Here is a 20992-nt window from a genome sequence, read left to right as displayed (position 1 = left end):
CTAAAGCTTTAGAAACCTTCCTGCAATAAAACAATCAGGAAGCAATATCAGTTGAAAGTAAATAGATATTGATCAAAAAAATGAAATAAAAAAATGAAGCATGATATTAAAGCTTAAGACCAGTAGAAATAAAACAATATTGTAAGTTCAAGTTCAAGTATGGAACAGAATCACTATGAGGGAATAAATGAAATCTAAAACAGACATAAACTAAAATGGATAACAAGGTCAAGTTTAGAAATAACAGATTTAATGGCTGAATAAAAGTAATCCGAAACAAACAGAAATTAAATGGCATAATAAAGTCAAAGTTTAATAAAACAGATATTACTATAAATAAAAATGTTAAACACAAAACAAACAGAAATTATAATGAATAACCAATTTAGACTCAAAACAAAGACAAATTGGAACACACAAGAGTGGTGGTACCCTGAAAAGCACATACATTTTGAGTGTTTTTATTTGTCATTAAGTCAGAAAAAATAAATGCCAATCAAGTTTAAAGTAAAAAACAACAACAATTTATTAGAATTTAAATATTTTAGACTTTCAATCTATAAGTAGTTAAGTGTTTTTAAAGTACACTTTTTCTTGTCCAAGCTTTAACTGTGCATCAATTTCATTCAAAAGTATACAAACTGATACCTAAATATACCTTTTGACTAGCACTTGGTAATTCTTTAAGCAATATGTGTAGTTTGCTGCAGCAGTAGCTTTCAATGAATAACTAAAACCCTGCAAAAACACAAACATAAATTAAAATAAATAATCACAGCAGTAGTATAGGCCGTAACAGTTTACACGACAAGGATAGGCTTTTCAAGCCCCGCCCCCTCCCTACCCCAATCCACCAATCAACTGTCTTCCAGATGCAAGTGACGCAACGTTGCGATGTCGCAAAGGTTGGTATTTACGAACCTAGTGGTTATTACACAATATAGTCTAGGCTAGTAAATTTATGAATTTTAATTCTTTCAAAAATATTTCTAAGAGTAGGTCTAGGTTTTTCCAAGGTTGCAATATTGCATAAGTAGTTAGGTTAGGTTTCTGTCTGTCTGTCTGTTTGTCTGTCTGTCTGTCTCTCAGGTCTTTTGTCCGTCTGGTCCAGTCTGTCTGACTGGTCTGTCTGTCTTGTCTGTCTGTCTGTCTGTCCTGTCTGTCTGGTCTGTCTGTCTGTTTGGTCTGTCTTGTCTGTCTGTCTTTCTGTCCGTCTGTCTGGTTTGTATGTCTGGTCTGTCTGTCTGATCATTCTGTCTGTCTGTCTGGTCTCTCTGTCTGTCTGTCTTTCTGTCATTTTTGTCTGTCTGTTTGTCTGTCAGTCTGTCTGTTTTGTCTGTCTGGTTTGTTTGTCTGTCTGGTCCGGTCTGTCTTGTCTGTCTGTCTGGTCTGACTGGTCTGTCTGTCTGTCTGGTTTGTCTTTCTGTCTGTCTGTCTTTCTGTCTGTCCTGTATGTCTGGTCTGTTTGTTTTTCTGTCTGTCTGTTTGTCTGGTCTGTCTGTCTGTCTGTCTATTTCGTTTGTATGTCTGGTCTGTCTGTCTGTCTCTCTGGTCTGTTTGGTCTGTCTATCTGGTCCGTCTGGTCTGTCTGTCAATCTGTCTGTCTGTCGGTCTGTCTGGTCTGTCATGTCTGTATGGTGTGGTCTCTCTGGTCTGTCTTGTGTGTCTGTGTGGCTGCCTGTCTCTCTGTTCGTCTGTCTGTTTGGTCTGTCCGTCTTGTCTGTCTGTCTGGTCTGTCTTTCTGTCTGTCTGTCCTTCTGTCTGTCTTTGTGGTCTGGCTGGTCTGTCTGCCTGGTCTGTCTGGTCTGCCTGTCTGTCTAGTTTGTTTGTCTGTCTTTAATTAGGAATAGGTGAATAAGAAATAAAAATTAAAAGTAATGTGGGGTGGGGAAAAGGGGTAGAGAATGGAGGATCATTTAGTATAGGCTTAATTATACCTCCTAGATACTTATGCCATATTGGAAGCTAAGAAAAACCTAGACCTACTTTTAGAAATTTTTTTCTAGCATAAAAAGAATTAAAATTCATAAATTTACTAGCCTAGACTATATTGTGTAACAACCACCAGGTTCGTAAATACCTACCTTTGCGACATCGCAACGTTGCGTCACTTGCATCTGGAAGACTGTTGATTGGTGGATTGGGGTAGGGAGGGGGCGGGGCTTGATCTAGCTTCATATAGGCTTAGAGTGTCAAAACTTTTAGGCAGATGTCAAGCAAAATATGTTTAGTCCGTTTTTTGCCAAATTGAAATTTCGAAGTCTAAATGCCCCCCCCCCCTCTGTCCTAAAAAAATAATTCCCTCTTAGTTTCACTTAGATCTATCAAGCCATTCCCAAACCAGTGCAGATACTATATTTTGATTTACGTTGCAACTCCTAGTGTATTTTGATTTACCTTGCTACTTAATCTTGAATAGATTTTAAATCTTACAGTAGATTATAGTGCAAATAAACAAGATACGTTTAAATGTTTTCACTTTTTTTACTTACATAAATAAAAAATATCAAAACTTCAAGGAAAAAATATCAGTATATGTCAATTAAGTTGATAATCTACGGTGTTTTTTTTTTTTAAAGCGCAAATTATGTTCTAGTCTTGAGAATGCATGGGGGTTATCAGCCCTACTCATGTTAATTTTTGCTCGTTTTAAGTTTGACTCGGCCATTTATTGTAATTTCTGTTCTTTGGAGTTTCATTTATTTATCGATAGTGATTTGTGGTAGTTTTACACTTAGAAGATTATTTGACTTTATTTCTGCTCATTTTTGGCTAAATGAGCCTTCTTTGAAAAACTTGTTTTTGGGAATTTTTTTTTCCAAATTCATCTAGTAAAGGACGAACCACGGTCCATAGCCAGACTTATAGTGCCAGACTTGAAATCCTTTGTCCGTTTGGACATGGGCTCCGGTTCTGGTGTCACTTATTATTTTTGTCTGGAACGGTGGTCAGTGGCGTGACTCTGGAAGCTCAGCCAGAGTCGATCCAGCTCTAAATGGGCACCTGGAGAAATATGGGGAAGGTAAATAGGAAGATTGGGTCAGAGCACTGGGTGGCTGGCCCCCAAACCCCCTATTGGACTTCCTGGATGAAGGTCTATGAAACGTAGATCAACACCGCTCGTTGGTAAAGTCCAATGCCGTGTTCTTTACTTTTTTACCTCTGCCATTGAGGCACTGGAAGCTCATAGAGAGCTGTTTAAGGCCCCGTTTTAAGAAATTTGCTACACCTACGTGCTTGTGTAATTAACAAAATAATGTTGAAATTAAAATCAATTTTTGGACAAAAGAAATGGCATCTTCGTGTACAATATGATGAATTACATTCGTATAAAACATGTGTTTAAACATTCGGTAATATGCTTTATTTACGGCCCTTGCCCCGTGGGCTCTGGGAGTCATGTCATCCCCAGATGTGTATTTTTCTGGAGCTTTTGACTATTAAAAAAAACAAACTCAAATAACTTCGGTCAAATATCTTAGGGGGTTACTCGTGCCTGGGTAGCAAAAAAAGGATACACGGGTAGGAGTGTCAATTCACAGATAATTGGGTGGACTTTAAATTTCTTTAGTCTGGGGGGTGCCTATTTTTTTCAAGTTAACAAATGGAAATACCAAAAATGGGCATTTTTAAATGAAAATTCCGGAAAAAGTAATTTTTCAAGGCCATAAGGGGGGTATATGACCCCTGCCTCAAATTGATATCGGATCGGATGTCGGATATGTTTGAAATTTCGATCGGATATGTTTTGGGGAATGATAGGTTTGTGTTAGAGAATTTTGTTGCCCTCCTATCACTTTTTACTTGTAAATAAGTCACTAGAACATTCAATTTCCAATTGAATGAGCCCTCCTCCGAAGTTTCTACGATCACCCTTTCCATATGAAGTGGGCAAAAAAACACAATGAAGAATAAAAATACAATGGTCTTTACTTGGCACTGCTACTGCGCTGTATCAGAAATGAAGAAATTCTCGGAAGTTTGAGCTGTTTTACATTTGTAAATTTTATAGTGAAGAAAAAAAACTTTTTAAAATATTTTCCGTGTTTGCTGAAGAAAAAATGATTCGAGGTTGAGGTTTGGTTTGAGGGGAGGGTGACTGCTCTTATCAGGGTTCTTGCGCGTCCTGGAAAACAGAAAATTTAAAGACAAAAATTTCAGTCATGTACAACTCCTTGGAAAATATAAGGAAAATATCCTGGAAACGTTTCAGTTGTCCTGGAAAATAATCTTTGCTCCCTTTGTATCAACACAAACAAGTTAAACATTTAACGCATTTATGTCTGTTTTTTAAATATCTTTTAATAATAGTAATCTTTTGACATTTTTATTATTTTATTTCACATCATGTTGGTGGCTGTTTACATGGATCAATTGTCTATCAGCGAGTAAATAAATATCACCTGACATCTAAAGCGCTGCTTTACTACCCTGGTATTGTTTTATGCATTTTTTTCTCCTTAATTTTTAACCCAAAATAATTAATTAGAAAAATATAACTAAATACAAAAATAAAATTCCACTTTGTTTGTTAGCTGAGTTGTCAATGTTGTAAGATGGTATTTTACATTTTTTTATTTGAAATATGAGCCTGAAGTAAACTCAAATCATAAAAATAACAAGACCATTTATTTATTTAGACTCTGTCTACTTCTAAATGGTAAAAAAGCTTTTATGGAAAAGGATCAGCCTGTGTAAAGGGCATCTTTACTATTTTTGTGCTGCGGCGGTAGAGCGTCAGAATGACGCTCTTTGGCTGTCCTCTTGAGTTACCTAGATGGTGAATCCTAAAAAAGGTAAAATTTATGACTTGAATGGGATAGATGAATAACCGGAAAGAATCCTGTTGTTAAATCTATAAATCTGTTATCTAATCTGGAAACAACATTATTTCTATAATCATTAAATTCCAGATTCTTATTTTATCAAACAAAAAAAAAAGCTTTTTCTACTGAAAGTAAGGAGCAACATTAAAACTCAAACTAACAGAAATTATTCTATATATGAAGGATGCCCCTCTCCTTGCTTTTCACGCTATAGTATTTGATGCTTTTAAAAAAAGCTTCCCATTCTCATTAAATAGCCCTTTTGTTTCTGGAGTTGTTCTTAAAAATTGGGGCGAAAATTCAAACTTTAGCGTACAGAGCAAGGTTTGGAGGAAGGGGGCAACCCCTTTATATATGGAATGAATTTTGTTCGTTTTTAATTTTATTGTTGCTCCTTAATTTCAGTTGAGAAAAATATGTATTTTTATGCTTAATTTCTGATCGTTTTTCAAATAAGGCCGGTAAATCTGGCTCACCCTCTATGAAAAATTCCCTCCCCTCACGGAAACTTCTCCATGGAAAGTTCTTCCCACGAAAAATGCACACACATCCTCAAAAGTCCTTGCGGACAATTCCGTCCTCACTAAAAAATCCCCCCTCCCCCTCGTAAAGTTTCTTGCTGACGATTAAGCCTGAAAATTGTACTTCGTATACTTTCATTTGAAAAAAAACTTTTAAGCTCTAATTTTTTTTTTATCACTCCGGAAATCCCCACTTCAATAGAAAATTTCTCCCGGAAATTAGAACGCGCTGAAAATTTTCCCCGGAACATGTCCACATTCAAAATTGAGCTGGCAAAGAGAAAGTAAGACAAATAAAAGAATTTTGTATAGGAATTCTGTCAAAACCCTAGTATAAAATTTCCCCTGGAATTATCACCCCTGGAGACTCCCCTACCCACGGAAAATGATCCCCATGGAAATCTACCCGAAGTATAAAATCCCCTCACCCTGCAAAATGTTTGTATGCTTACCAATAATAAATACCATACGTAAATAATGGGCAAATCTTAGAACTTAAAAGACCTATCCCTAGGGGCTCTGGGGAGGTCGTTTTATCTCCAAAATATGGGACCTTTCAACTAAGCTGAACAAAATGGCTATCTTAAAATTGATCGAACGATTTTGGGAAAAAGGGACGTGGGACGGGGGCTAGTTGCTCTCCAATCGTTTTGGTCACTAAAAAGGACACTAGAGTTTTTATTTCCGTTCAAATGATCCCTCTCCCTATGTTCTAGGACTATTGGCTCGATACGATCATCCCTGGGGGAAAAATCGCACAATTGTAATCCTTCTTCTGGCAAGAAAAAAAAAAAAAAAATATTCCACATTTTTGCAGATAGATGCTTGAAACATCGACAGTAGATGTCTGATGGTGTGATTTTCATGAAAATTATTTGACTCTTAGGCGGTATTTCACTCTTTTTTCTAAAATCAGAAAAGTTTTTTTTTCAGGCTCTTAGCCTTTTATGGATAAGACTAAGTGAAACTTATATATTTGTGAATCTTAATGAATCTTGTATATTTGGAATCAAAATAAAAGCCGATTCTTTTGAAATATTGCTGATATCAAAAATACGATTTTTAGAGTTTCAGTTAGTACTGAGTCGCGTTGCTCCTTAATTACAATTACTCATAATTACTCATATTTGTTGAAGAGAAATTATTTATGCACACTAAAGCATGGTTTGTTCTATAATTGAATTTCAATGACGAAGAGGCGGTTTTATATGTATTAAGGGTAATTTAAGCCATTATCTAAATGCAATTTGCCTTTGTTCCAGTATAAACGTTAATACTTTTGACGTCAATGAGTGATTGTAAACACAGGTTGACTGTGAGAAATTGGACCTTTGAACTGATATTGTTAACAACTGTATTACCAATGTAATGATATATATGCCGTATCATATATATTTCGAAATATTTTCCAATATGATCATAATATGAGCATGTCGCCCAGTCCTATAGGTAATAGCTTGACTTGTATTATGCAGCGGATAATGTCTTGGAAAAGTTTTGGAAAATTATCACAAGTAGAGAGTGGAAACACTGTCTTTTTTTTTTTCTTAATATATATAACCTGATCATTCATTTTTACTTCTGTTTGTTTTAGGTTTCATTTAATGATCAGTAGCATGATCAATAAGCGTTTGCCTTAAGTTCTACTTGTTTTAAGACTCCATTTCTGCTCTAAATTTACTTTTTCCTGAAAAACTTTAATCCTTGCATGTTTTGCCAAATTTTTACATCCTCCTTGTCAGTTTGGAAATTACTTTTTTTCTGACTAGCCCTATTATATTGGCTAGTTTGTTGCTGTTGTTTATTTTTGTGTGTATTGACTCGAAAATTCAAATTCGGCCTTGTAATCAATATTTTTCATAAATATTCCATCTCACCTCCCTTGTCATAAATGAAGGTTTGCAATGTTGGAAGTGTTCCACACGTTGGTACCCTTAAACATAAGCCACCTGCTGTTACGGAAATAATTCTTAGCCTATACACTAGAACGCATAGTTTTCTGTCATTATAAAAACACGCACTGAAATGTTTAGAGTACTTAAGCATGTTCAATGCGTCATACAATTGAATGACTTACCGATTAATCATTTTTTTTTAATCCTGGCATTGAAAGGCGAGAGAATAACCTTTTTAAAAAATGGGTAGAAAATGCTATAAACAGTGTGTGGCAGTTGAACTCACATGCCTTCACTAACAAGATTTACTAGAAGCCTCTACCCCGCAGACCATCTGGTACACCAGAAGATTTGCAAAACGCCTGGAAAATTTTTTTGTCTTGGCTGCAATTTCCACACTAGGCCTCAGGTGGCTTGGTGCTGCAGTGAATCCATAGTAGTGAAGAAATCGGTTTTTTGAAGAAATCGGGTGTTATGAGGAATTTACTTTCACTTCTGAGATTCAATTTCTGTGTAAATACTTAATTTCGACAATAATTTTATTTATCAGGAAGAGCTTACGATAAGTTTTTTTTTGTGTGCGTTATCGCATCTTTTTTTCCGGAAGTCCTAGAAGCATTGAGTCATCCATTATCAATAGTTGTTCTAATACCGTGTTTGGTTTGGTTTGTTAGTATTATGTTGAGAGGCTGGGTGTACCTTTTACCTTTTAAAGGTACGAGTTAAGAAGCTTTGATTATTATAGCTCTGGGGTTTCACTATTAATAGCTCATGGATATTACTTTTTTATGTTACACAATTACAGTCAAAGGTATTTTGTAGGGGATTGCTGGGCCAAATCCACTTCCAAACAATTCTTAGGAGAAGGGGGCGGGGGGAGGGGCTGAAAACTGAAAACTTGGATTGGAACTAAAACCAACATAGATTATGTTGCTTCTTTCCTGAATAATTCCAAATAGATTTCTTAAAAAAAGTTATTAAAAAAGTAAGGAGAACACCAAAAAAATTATAAGCTATTAAAGGTTTACATAGGCTTCCTCATCATGCTTCCTTACATTATGGTTCCTCATCAACGCCCCGCTCTTTACGCTAAAGTTTGACTCTTTCTCTTAACTCTACTTTTTAAAACAGTAAAAAACTTTAGCGTAAAGAGCGGGGCGTTGATGAGGAAGCAGTCCATTCCATATACGAAGTAATTTCTGTTCGATTTAAGTTTTAATATCGCTCCTTACTTTCCGTTAAAAAAACTTGTTTTTTTATTTAATTTCTGAACGTTTTTGAATCAATGCATGTTTTAATTTTGGCTCTCCGCAGATGAATAATTAAAACGAAATTAGCATATTTATTTTTTTGGCTAATTGGCTTTCTCGTGGTTTTGATCGAATTATTATGAGAAAAAAGGAGCGGGGGAGGAGGCCTAGTTGTCCTCCGATTTTTTGGTTACTTAAAAAGGCAACTAGAACTTTTAGTTTTTTACCAATGTTTTTATTAGTAAAAGATATACGCAACTTACAAATTAGCTTACGTAACGAACTTCTGTATTCTCATGTTTTTATTACATATATGAGGGGTTCACCCCCTCGTCAGTACCTCGCTCTTTACACTAAAGCTTAAACTTTGTCCCAATTTCTTAAGAATAACCCCTGAATCACAAAAGCCGTAGAATAAATAGTTGAAATTACTAAAAATGCTTTAGGGTAAAGAGCGAGATATAAGGAGGAGGTGAGCCCATCATATGCGTAATAATTTCTGTTCATTTTAAGTTTTAATGCTTCTTCTTACTTTCAGTTGAAAAAACTTCTTCATATTTATTTTTTCATTGTTTTTTTAAATAATGCTAGAAAATCCTGCGCTCCCTTCATGAAACTTTTCTTCCTCCATGACAAATTCCTCCAAGGAAAATTCCCCCAACATATTCCCACCTTCTCACCCCCAACCTAAAAATCCCCCAGAAAACGTCTGTACACTTCCAAATAACCATTACTATATGTAAGCACTGCTCAAAGTTTGTAACTTGTGGCCCCTCCCACGGGGACTGTGGGGGAGTAAGTCGTCCCCAAAGACATAGTTATAAGGTTTTTTGACTACGCTGAATAAAATGGCTATCTCAGAATTTTGATCCGGTGACTTTGGGAAAATAATTAGGATGGGAGGGGGCTAGGTGCCCTCCAATTTTTTTGGTCACTTAAAAAGGGCACTAGAACTTTTCATTTCCGTTAGAATGAGCCCTCTTGCAAGATTCTAGGACCACTGGGTCGATACGATCACCCCTGAGAAAAAAACAAAAAAAAAACAAATAAACACGCATCCGTGATCTGCCTTCTGGCAAAAAATACAAAATTCCACATTTTTGTAGATAGGAGCTTGAAACTTCTACAATAGAGTTCTCTGATACGCTGAATCTGATGGTGTGATTTTCGTTAAGATTCTATGACTTAGGGATAGTTTCCCCCTATTTTCTAAAATAAGGCAAATTTTCGAGAATTTTTATTTTAGGTTTAAGATATTATACCTAATAGATCACGTTTAGCAGCGGAACTCCCCGCTTGAATAATATGAAGCATTAGAAATTCATTGGCGGGTTTCTGAACTATTTTCGCAATTTTGTCTCGGAAGGATATTTTGCTACTTAAAACAGCTTTTTTATGAGAAATGTATGAATGTGAAGTTTTGAAATTTATGCAATACATTTTATAAGGAAATGGATTATCCGAAAGCTAAGCTTATTTTCTAGAAATTATGTTTTACATTGTGCCTGGTCGTGCCCAAAAACAAAATTTTATGTTTGACTTCGACGTGTGACAATATTAACATTAAGTTCGATTACGGTATTGAAAAATTTCAATTATATATATATATATATATATATATATATATATATATATATATATATATATATATATATATATATCCACGCAAGTTGACTTTGACAAAACGAAACTAAACTAGACCTACGTTGCCCAGGCAACGTGAAGTGTTGCGGCAACCTTTGTCCGGCTTCGCTGATTAAAGTGTTGCGAGAGCAACACATTGGTTTTGTTCTTCGCTGTCGATCAGTAATCACATGATCAAAGGCTATTACTCAGCGTTGAAAAAACAGCAACAAAATAGTATCGAAAGAAGGGACTAAATTGACTTTGCAGCCAGCTGAACTTTATCCTTTTCAATCGTAGACATCGTGACGGATGAAAACTCGGAACAATATATTATATAATCTAGTTGGTATTATAAAGCTACCCCTAACTTTTCAGGATCAAAATACCATAGATGACATTCTATTAATTATTACGAAACTATCCCATTGTTTTACATTCTCGTTTGGGCTTGTTTCTTCACTATCGGTTAAATGATGAAGTTGTCAGCCTATCGAAGTTTTTAAAACGGTATGTTCAAACAAGAACGCAATCAGTTATCACATGACCAAAGGCTATTCCTCAGCGTTGAAAAAACCACAACCACAAAATAATATCGAAAGAAGGTACTAAAATGACTTTGCAGCCAGTTGAACTTTGTCCTTTTCAATCGTAGACATCGTGACGGGTGAAAACTTGGAACAATATCTTATATAATCTAGTTGGTATTATAAAGCTATCCGTAACTTTTCAGGATTAAAATACCATAGGTGACACTAATTATTACGAAACTACCTCATTGTTTTACGTTATCGTTTGTACCCGTTGCGTAAACACTTAATTCTGTCAGATTAAAAGAGATCGAATACAATTTGCACAAATTTTTAGCCCAAAGTGAACAGATTCTTACTTACAAGTCCCTCTCCCGTGATAGACATCAAGTTCACAGGGAACAAATAAACAGGTACACCAACTAGCAAAAGTTGCAAACCCTCATCGCTGAAGATGATTGTTACCCAACAGCCGTCCCCCTACATGTCCCCTACATGTCTTACCACTGGAACCAAATTGGTTTAACAATCAAATACACCGGAAACAAATAGTAGGTACACCAACCAGCAAAAGTGGCAAACCCCTCATTGCCGAAGATGATTATGAGCATACAGCCGTTTCTCGCCCAAAGTGAACCAATTCTTACTTACAAGTCCCTCTCCCGTGATAGGCATCAAGTTCACCGGAAACAAATAAATGGGTACACCAACTAGCATAGTTGTAAACCCTTCATGGCTGAGGTTGACTGTAGTCTAACAGTCCCATCAAATACACTGAACCAAATAATAGATACACCAACTAGCAAAAGTTGCTAACCCCTCATTTCTGAAGATGATTATTACCTAACAGCCGACGGTTGCTTACAAGTCCTCTATATGTCTCACAATTTGTATCGGCCTAGATTTCGTTTCAGTGTGTACCTTACTACTGAAGTTGTCAACCCCTTGAAACTTTCAAACTGGTATACCTCATAGGAATTCCTCATTGAAGGAATTTTTGTACCAAAAAACGGATGTCATATACTTTGATCAGCTCATCAAGAGCTATCGATTGCCGTCAAAAAAAAATTCTATCTGTCTTAGTTCAAAAGTTTTTTTTTTTTGCAATAGGTCAACTTTCTAACGTCACCACCTAGAAAAGAGCAAAGGATAAGCTCCAAAGTCCGAAAAACCGAATGATAAACTCAGCTGAAATCACGAACAGAAATGGGTAGAAACAATAGGTGGCAGCACTTTCGGACCCGTGGGAAAATGCCATATTTTTGTTTCTGTAAATTTTTCTATTTATCACTCAAAGAAGATATACTGGCTGTGGGGCCGGTTAACTGCCGTATATATTTAACGCTTATAGATTTTAGTCTATCTTCAGTTTGAAAGTGGCGCCTGCCTGCTTGCCTGCTAGAACGGAGTCTTCCATTCGAAAGCAGAAACATGGTTTAATGAAACGAAAGCTTGGCTGCACAACTTCGGATACTCCTCTCTGACATAGGCTATATAACTCCACTTCACTTCGCACACCATAGGCTCTGGCTCGTGGACAAGCAAAAACCATCCTTTTTGGCCCCAGGTAATAGTTCTGCGGAGCTTTCCAAAATATAATGCCATATTCATCAATCCGGCCTGAGGTCCACACTTTCCGTAAAAACCGCACAGGTTAGACCCTTACCAGTTTCCAGGAATAAGCTGAGATCGGCGTAGAAAAAAACAAAAACGGGACAAAACCAAAGTGTTGCTCTCGCAACACAATGATAGTCATATATTATTTATAGAATAGTATCATTTATAAACAGAATATGTCAAATAAATGGGCTTACTTGTTTGTTTATGTGCTCAGTTTACTGTTGGCGGTACAATTTTCTTATTACTATTATTTTGTTTTGTTTTTGTTATTATTGATCATTTAAAATTTCGAGTACTTTGCCGTCTTAGGCAGTAAATTGGAATGATCCCAACTTTCTCTGAGATACCCTAATAAGCACTTGAATCTTAAGTCTCTTGAACGCTTCCCTTCCAACACTCGAAGAAGAGTAGACACAAAATTGCCACACAGTGTAATAAAGAAAGACCGGTAAACCCTGGGGGAGGGGAGCGACTGCTACGATTAAAACTATGGTCCCTTAAAGCTTTTTTTGGTTGAGTTTTTACCCTTGCAATTCATTTAAGAACGTGAAACAAATCGGTTGATTTTTGGCTGGTATGTAAATTAGTTTTAATATTCTCGAATTAGTCTTATTAGTCTTAGTTTCTAATCCCTTGTTTCCAGCTGCTGGAAAATGAATCCTCCCGCTCTAACGACGAGCAAAAGATACATGTCTACGTCTTCAGTTTTATGCCCAACGCGTGTGCATGTGGAAAAGAAAAAGCTGTTAATTGGATAATTTAATTTGTATGCATTAGACAATTATGTAAAGCAAGTAAGTAGGCTAACCTATGTAAAATTACAAACCGATGTAAAGATATGTTGAAGGCGTCTAACCCAGAAACTAAAAAAAGAGGTGGAAAAGATAATTTCTGTTCGAAAGCCAGTTTTGCCTCCCCCCCACGCACACATTAAAAAAAAACCTAAAATTAGGATATTATACAGAAATTCTCGGAAACACTGTGAAGGTCTCGGAATTTTTTGTTAGGGGGAGAAGAATATGGGCCTGAAGGGTCTCCCTTTGCATATGAGCTGGCCAACATGTAGCAGCTTTACTAAATGTTTCATGTTCAAATGTTCTAGTCATTGATGATTTGTATGCTGTAATTCGTAATTCCACAACTACAATTGAGAAATTGACATGTTTCAATTGTGCATGATTAATTGACGTTGACACACAAATATTATAGTAAATCGTGTTTTTTTGGCGTTATTTAGCATATATTACATGCTTCTAAGTTTAAAACTTCCTTTAATTCGGTTTTCCATTTCTGTCGAGTATATTCAGCTTTTAGATGGGTCATATTTCTATGATGCTAAGTTTATGTGCACGCAGGGAAGAAGAAGTCCCTCCTGAGTTTAGTCCCGAGTCTTCTAAAAATAAAAATAGTGGCCTCAAAATTCATGGTTTCGTGTATCCGACCCCAGCTCCCAAAAGATCATTCTGGTGCCCGCTAACAATTGAACATTTGTCCACCTCTTGCTATGATGGGATCCACTGTTTTGGGTTTGTCTGGTTTTTTTTTATCGCATAAATAAAATCGTACAAACCTAAAATGACCTTATATTAGATTGTTCCCATTACCAAAGAACTTATATTCTTGAGTATGAGAGAAATAAAACAGAAGTTATTGATAAAAAAAAAGTGTCACCATTTTACATGATCCCCTGCGATAACATTAAGGATTTCAGTCTGTATATTTGTTTTCATCCTTGTCTGCTTCAACATGTTTATAGGGACAGCAGCAACGGGTTACACAGCCATGGTACATACGTCTCGATGTCTTATCAATGTTGTGTCTATCACAAATCACAGTTTTAAAAAAACAGTCCTACTCCGTGGTGCCAAGGGAACGTGTGGACCAGTATGATTAATTTTTCCTATTCGATGTCCTTGAAAAATCCAAACACCTGGCGCATCTAGATATGCGATTATTTTAAATCTCCTGCTCAATACTTCTTACAGCTACACAAGCTTCTACAACACTACAGTAGAATACGCTTGCTTCTATCTTGGAAGATGCTTGCTACCGCTTTCACGTTCCACTCAATCAACTATGCTGAAAAAGGGTTATCTCAAAATTTATGTTGGATGTCTTTGGAGAATTGATGGGCTTGGGAGGGAAGGGGGGCTGGTTGCCCTCTAATCACTTTTGCGCTAAGTTATGCTCCCTCCTCCAATGACATCTTTTCCAAAAAATACATCCAATAGAAATATTGAGATAGCCATTTTATTCACAATAGTCCAAAGATCATACAATAAGGCCTTCGGGGTTTAAACAAACCCCCAGAGCCTGGGGCCGAGGGTTGTAAGTTAAGCCCCGGGAGTATATAAGGCTTTTATGGAAGGGGTGCACGTGTAAACTTTAGAGGGGGCTCGTTGATCATTTTAAGTAACTAAAAATTGAAGGGCAACTAGGCCTCCTCCCTCACCCTTTTTTTGTCAAAATCGTCCGGTCAAAACTATGAGAAAGCCATTTAGCCAAAAAAACTAAAAAAAATATGCAAATTTATTTTTATTATTCATGTGTGGTGAGCCAAAATCAAAACATGCATTAATCCAAAATGTTCAGAAATTAAACAAAAAAAAAAACAAACAGTTTTTTAACTGCAACTAAGGAGCAACATTAAAACTTAAAACGGACAGAAATTGTTACGCATATGAACGGGGCTGTCCCCCCCCTCAACGCCTCGCTCTTTACCCTAATTTTTTTTATTGTTTTAAAAAGTAGGGTTGTGAGAAAGAGTCGAATTGTAGCGTAAAGAGTGGAGCATTGAGGAGGGGACAACCCTGTTCATATACAGAATAATTTCTGTTTGTTTTAAGTTTTAATGTCGCTCCTTACTTGCAGTTAAAAAAAATACTTTTGTTTTCACAAAAATTGCCAATTTTTCACAAAAATCAAAAAAAAAATTCACAATTTTTTTTTAAATTGCCAAGACTCGGGGAGTTTTTATGGCACTTGGTATTAACCAATCGCAAATTCTGTCGGTTTTGCTATTTAGGCACTTCCAGGTAAGCTAGGACGTATCAGGGACCGGGGACCGGATCAGATTAAATTAGAAATTGTCGTTTTCCCGATTTGACCATCTGGGGGGGGGGGGGGGGGGGGGTGGAGTGGGGTGTCCGTTAATTCGAAAAAATATAAAAATTGAAGTATATTTAATTTACGAACGGTTGATCAGATCTTAATGAAATTTGATGTTAGGAAGGATATCGTGTCTCAGAGCTCTTACTTTAAATCCCGACCGGATCTGGTGACACAGGGGGGGAGTTGGGAGGGGGGGAAACCTAAAACTTGGAAAACACTTAGTGGAGGGATCGGGATGAAACTTGGTGGAGAAAATAAGCACAAGTCCTAGATACATGATTGACATAACCGGAACGGATCCACTCTCTTTGGGGTAGTTGGGGGGGGGGGGGGTAATTCTGAAAAATTAGAAAAATGAGGTACTTTTAACTTACGAACGGGTGATCGGATCTCAATGAAATTTGATATTTAGAAGGATATTGTGTCTCAGAGCTCTTATTTTAAATCCCGACCGGATCTGGTGACATTGGGGGGAGTGGGGAGGGGGAAATCTAAAACTTGGAAAACACTCAGAGTGGAGGGATCGGGATGAAATTTGGTGGTAAAAATAAGCACAAGTCCTAGATACATGATTGACATAACCGGAACGTATCCGCTCCCTTTGGGGTAGTTGGGGGGGATTAATTCTAAAAAATTAGAAAAAATGAGGTATTTTTAACTTACGAACGGGTGTTCGGATCTCAATGAAATTTGATATTAGAAGGATATCGTGTCTCAAAGCTTTTATTTTAAATCCCGACCGGATCTGGTGACATCGGGGGGAGTTCGGGGTGGGGGAACCTAAAATCATGGAAAACGCTTAGATCGGAGGGATCGGGATGAAACTTGGTGGGAAAAATAAGCAGAAGTCTTAGATACGTGATTTACATAATTGGAACGGATCCGCTCTATTTTTTTTTTTTTGGGGGGGGGGGGTTAATTCGGAAAAATTAGAAAAAATGACGTATTTTTAACTTACGAAAGATTGATCGGATCTTCATGAAACTTCATATTTAGAAGGACCTCGTAACTCAGATCTCTTATTTTAAATCTCAACTGGATCCAGCGTAAATTGGGGGGGGGGGGGCAGTTGGGGGGACCGGAAATCCTAGAAAATACTTAAAGTGGTGAGATCAGAATGAAACTGGATTGGAAGAATAAAAACCTGTCTAAGATACGTGACTGACATAACCGGACCAGATCTGCTCTCTTTGGTGGAGTTGTGGGGGGGGGGGTAATATTGAAAATTTAGGTATTTGTAACTTACGAAAGGGTGACCAGATCTTAATGAAATTTGATATTTAGAAGGATCTTGTGCTTTAAAGCTCTAATTTTAAATTCTGACCAGATCCTGTGACATTGGGGGGAGTTGAAGAGTGAAACCGGAATTCTTGGAAAACGGGAAAATTGGGGTATTTTTATCTTACGAATAGGTGATCGGATCTTAATGAATTTTGATATTTAGAAGTACATCGTGACTCAGAGCTCTTATTTTAAATCCTGACCGGCATTAAGCCTCTTATTTTCCTTTTAAATCAATCTATTGATTCATAGAATTTTGTTAGAGCTCATATCATATGATCTCTTGGCTCTTAGCTCTTCTTGCCTCGTCACAAGTGCCATATGAGCTCTTAGATCTTGTTTTCACAGTTAAAAAAAGTTTGGAAGAATAAAAAGATGAGTCTGCAAACCAAGGTTAGAATATTGGAAGGTACAGAGCGCTCCGAAAAGCGGATGAAAATTCACTAGATGTTTTCCAGAGAAGTTGCCTACGGATTACGAAAAATGTGGTTCAATCCCGCTTTCTAGGGCTATCATGAAAGAAAGGTTGAGATGGCTAGGGCACGTTCTACGGATGAAGGATGAAAGCTTGCTGAAGATTGTCCTTAACGGCCAACCATCTAGGGCTAAACAGAAAGCAGTTCGTCCTTGTCTGGGGTGGAAGGATGTCACAAAGAAAGATTTGAATGAAATGGAAACTTCCTGGGAGGGTGCAAAGAGGGAGGCTTGAAATATATTGGGATGGAGGAGGAGCCTGCGTAGCTGTGTTGGCTTCAGGTGGCTTGCTGCTACGGTGACTTGTTAGTATTAGTAGTAGTATATGGCACCAGAGTATAACTTTCAATCCTTGCCCATGGGCTCTGAGGGGTTTTGTCAACTCCGGAGGCACTGCTATATGTTCCTTGGACTATTTTTTTTTTATAAACAAAATCGCTATCTTACAATTTCAGTCAGTTTCGGGAAAGGAGTGCTTCGCAAGGGGGGTGGGTGGGTGGGTGTGTTTCCTAGTTTTCCTCCTTCACTCACGACTCTTAAAAGGGAACTAGAACCTTCAGTTTCCAATCAAATGAGCCCCCTATAAAGTTTACACGAGTATCCCTTCCATAAAACCTTATATTCTCCCGGGGCATAACTTATAACCCTCGGCCCCCAGGCTCTGGGAGTTTGTTTCAACCCCGAAGGTCTTATTGTATGATTTTTGCACTATTATGAATAAAATGGCTATCTCAATATTTATATTGGATAAATTTTTTGGAAAAGAGGTCATTGGAGGAGGGAGGGGGCTAGTTACCCTCAGATTACTTTTGACTCTTAAAAAGGACACTTGAACTTCCGATTTCCAATTGAATGAGCCCCCTCCGAAGCTCATACGACGTCTCATTCCATAACTTAGCGCAATAGTGCTGCCTAATCAAAGGGCTAAGTGTGCACAATGTACTATTTATTATTGTTGTTTCTTTTTTACCCAGGCAATTTGTATAGAAGGAGTTGTAGAAACTTTGAAAGGAGCTCATTCTATTGGAAATCTTTAGATAGCCTTTTTCAGCATAGTTGAGAGGTCCAGTATCTATGTTTCTTGGAATATCATCCCCCCCACAGCCGTCGAGGCAAGGACTCTTAAGTTATTCAGTTCGTCCATTGTTTACATATGGTATTTCATATTAAGAAAGGTGGGCATGTTTGGCCTTTAGTGTCCAAAAAGACGAGGGGCATTTAGGTGAACCTTTCAGAGAATTAAATAAAAAAAAAGTTTTTTTTAACTGAAAGTAAGGAGCGACATTTAAACTTACAACGAACAGAAATTACCCCGTATATGAAAGGGGCTGTTCCCTCTTCAACGACCTGCTCTTTGCGCTAAAGTTTGACTTTTTCTCTCAACTCTACTTTTTAAAACAGTAAAAACTGTATCGTTACCGTATCGAGATGAAAGTTCCAGGGCACACTACTACTGCTATGAATACTGCTGCTACTACTGTTACTACTACTACTAATACAACACTGCTACTGCTACTTAAAAAAGCTGCTGTTAACACTAAGAGTATTAAGAGGAAAATTTCAAGATGTGTTGAGGGTGAAGTAGAACTAAATTAAAACACCTTATGAATATACAAGTTATCAAAAGGGCATATCGACTATATCATAGCAACGGTTAATTGTATTAAGTTGAAACGTCCGGGGCTTGACGAGGAGGATGTTCAACTGACCAAACGACAATGTGCTAATACTACTGCTGCTACTAGTACTTTTACTATTACTGTTAATACTACAACTAATAGGCCTACTACTAGTACTCCTACTACTACTACTGCTACTACTATTGCAACTACAGCTAAGTGTATGAACGTAAAATTTTTAGAGAATATTGAGCGGGAAGATGAACCGAATCACAACACGTTGTGTGTATAGAGGTTGTCAGAAGGGTATATCAGCAATATCTTTGGAATGGTTGGGTATGAGAAGTTGAAACTTACAGGGAATGCTGACGGGGATGTTGAAATAACCAAAAGGCAATATTTTTATCCCACTAATTCTGCTACTGCTGCTGTTCCTACTATTACTACTGCTGCTAATATTACTACTGCTACTACTATTACTAAAGCTAAAGCTACTACTACAAATTCTACCAACACGACTATTTCAACTTGTGCTAATTCTACTAAAGCTAAAGGTATGAAAACGAAAGTTTTGAGGAATGTTGAATCAGTGTTGAACTAATCAAAACACACTTACAGTTTATTAAGAGAACGTATCAGCAATGCCACTGGAAACGTTTACAGTACTTGGTTGAAACTTTCAGCGTTTGTTGAGGATGATGTTGAAAAAAACAACAACAAAGAAGTTGTGTGCATACCGCTGCTAATGCTGCTGCTACAACTATTGCTTCTTTTGAAAGGTTATTTAAGTGAAGCTTTTAAAAAACTGTTTAGGTGGATGTTGAACTAAATCAAAACGAACTATGACCATGTAGATTGTTAAAAGGGTGTAACGGCAATATATAAGGAACGGCTTACATTATTAAGTTGGAACTTTGTTGGTATGTTGTGGCGGATTTTAACTAATCAAAAGGCACCGAGTATACTGCTGATACTACTGCTACCATTGTTGTAACTAATGATGCTAAGGGTATTAGGTAAAACTTTTAGGGAAAGTTTTTGGAGGTGTTTTGATTAAACAAAAAAAAATATGCTCACAGAATTTCAAAAGGCATGTAAGCATGTAAGGCATAGGCAGTGCGATTGCTATCATAGAAAACTTTTAAAGATGTTCAGTTGATTGGAAATTGAGAGTTCTAGTGCTCTTTTTATGAGTCAAAATGGATTGGAGGGCAGGCAGCCTCCTCCCAAGCCTGTTAATTCTCCAAACACATCCAATCAAAGTTTTTAGATTGGATAGTTGAAATCTGCCAGTGGGAATGTTGGGGATGTCAACCCTCCCCCCAAAGCCCTCAGAGCAGGGGCTGTAGACTATGCAATTTGACCATTGTTTACAAATAGTATTTGTTATTAAGAAAGAACGATTGTTTGGCCTTTGGTGTTCAAAAAGACTAAGTGCACTCAAGTGGAGCTTTCATAGAGTGTTGAAGGGAGTATTAAACTAAATAAAAAAATATTTAGGGCATACAGGAATGATTGCTGTTATTAAGCTGAAACTTTAAGGGAATAATGAGGGGGATAATAGATTAACTAATGGTATGTTGAGGGGGATGTTGAACTAATCAAAAGGCATTATGTGTATTTACCAGTATTGCGACTGTTAGAGCACTACTTCTACTGAGGTAAGGATATTAAGGTGAAACTTCCAGTGAGCATTTATGTGAGTTTGAAGTAAATCAAAACATACTGTGTGCATTCAGATTGTCGGAAAGATGTATGAGCATTTTTTCAGGAATAGCTTAGAATATTAAGTTGAAGCTCTCAGGGCTTGCTTTAGGGACGTTGAACTAACCAAAAGGCAGTGTGTGCATACTGTTACTATTACTGCTGCTACTTCTGCTACCATTACTATTATTGCTACGACTAATATTACTAAGGCTAATGTCGAGAAATTGAAACGTTAGGGAATGTTTAGGGATATGCAAACCAAATAAAAACACATTCTGTAGAAACAGGTTGTCAAAAGGGCAAATCAACAATATCCCAGGAATAGTCTTCTGTATTAATTTCAAACTTTCAGGGCATGTTAAGGGGGGATTTTATCATGTTACATTAGGCAAAATGCAAAATGTGCATGCTACTACAACTATTAACACTACTACTACAATTCCTACTACTAGTAGGCAACTGCTGAAGCTAAGAGTATTACAGTGAATGTCGAAGAGGATAGTGAACTAATTTTGAAACACGCAGTTTTTATACA

At 37.1% G+C, this 20992-nt stretch overlaps 1 protein-coding gene across 3 annotated transcripts in view; it reads left to right on the top strand.

Moving 5' to 3' along the window:
- The window catches only part of LOC136029381 (uncharacterized protein CG43867-like), a gene marked incomplete in the record, with an annotated part of 290632 nt that overhangs the window by 4254 nt on the left and 265386 nt on the right, over positions 1-20992 (top strand). The window contains 1 exon segment of one of the 3 annotated variants that reach the window (XM_065707703.1): positions 12824-13059. 3 annotated transcript variants of the gene reach the window in all.

The sequence above is a fragment of the Artemia franciscana genome, chromosome 7, assembly GCF_032884065.1.
Source record: "Artemia franciscana chromosome 7, ASM3288406v1, whole genome shotgun sequence".
NCBI lineage: Eukaryota > Metazoa > Arthropoda > Branchiopoda > Anostraca > Artemiidae > Artemia > Artemia franciscana.
The sequence above is the reverse complement of the archived record's forward strand: the minus strand, read 5'-3'. Positions and strand labels throughout refer to the sequence as shown.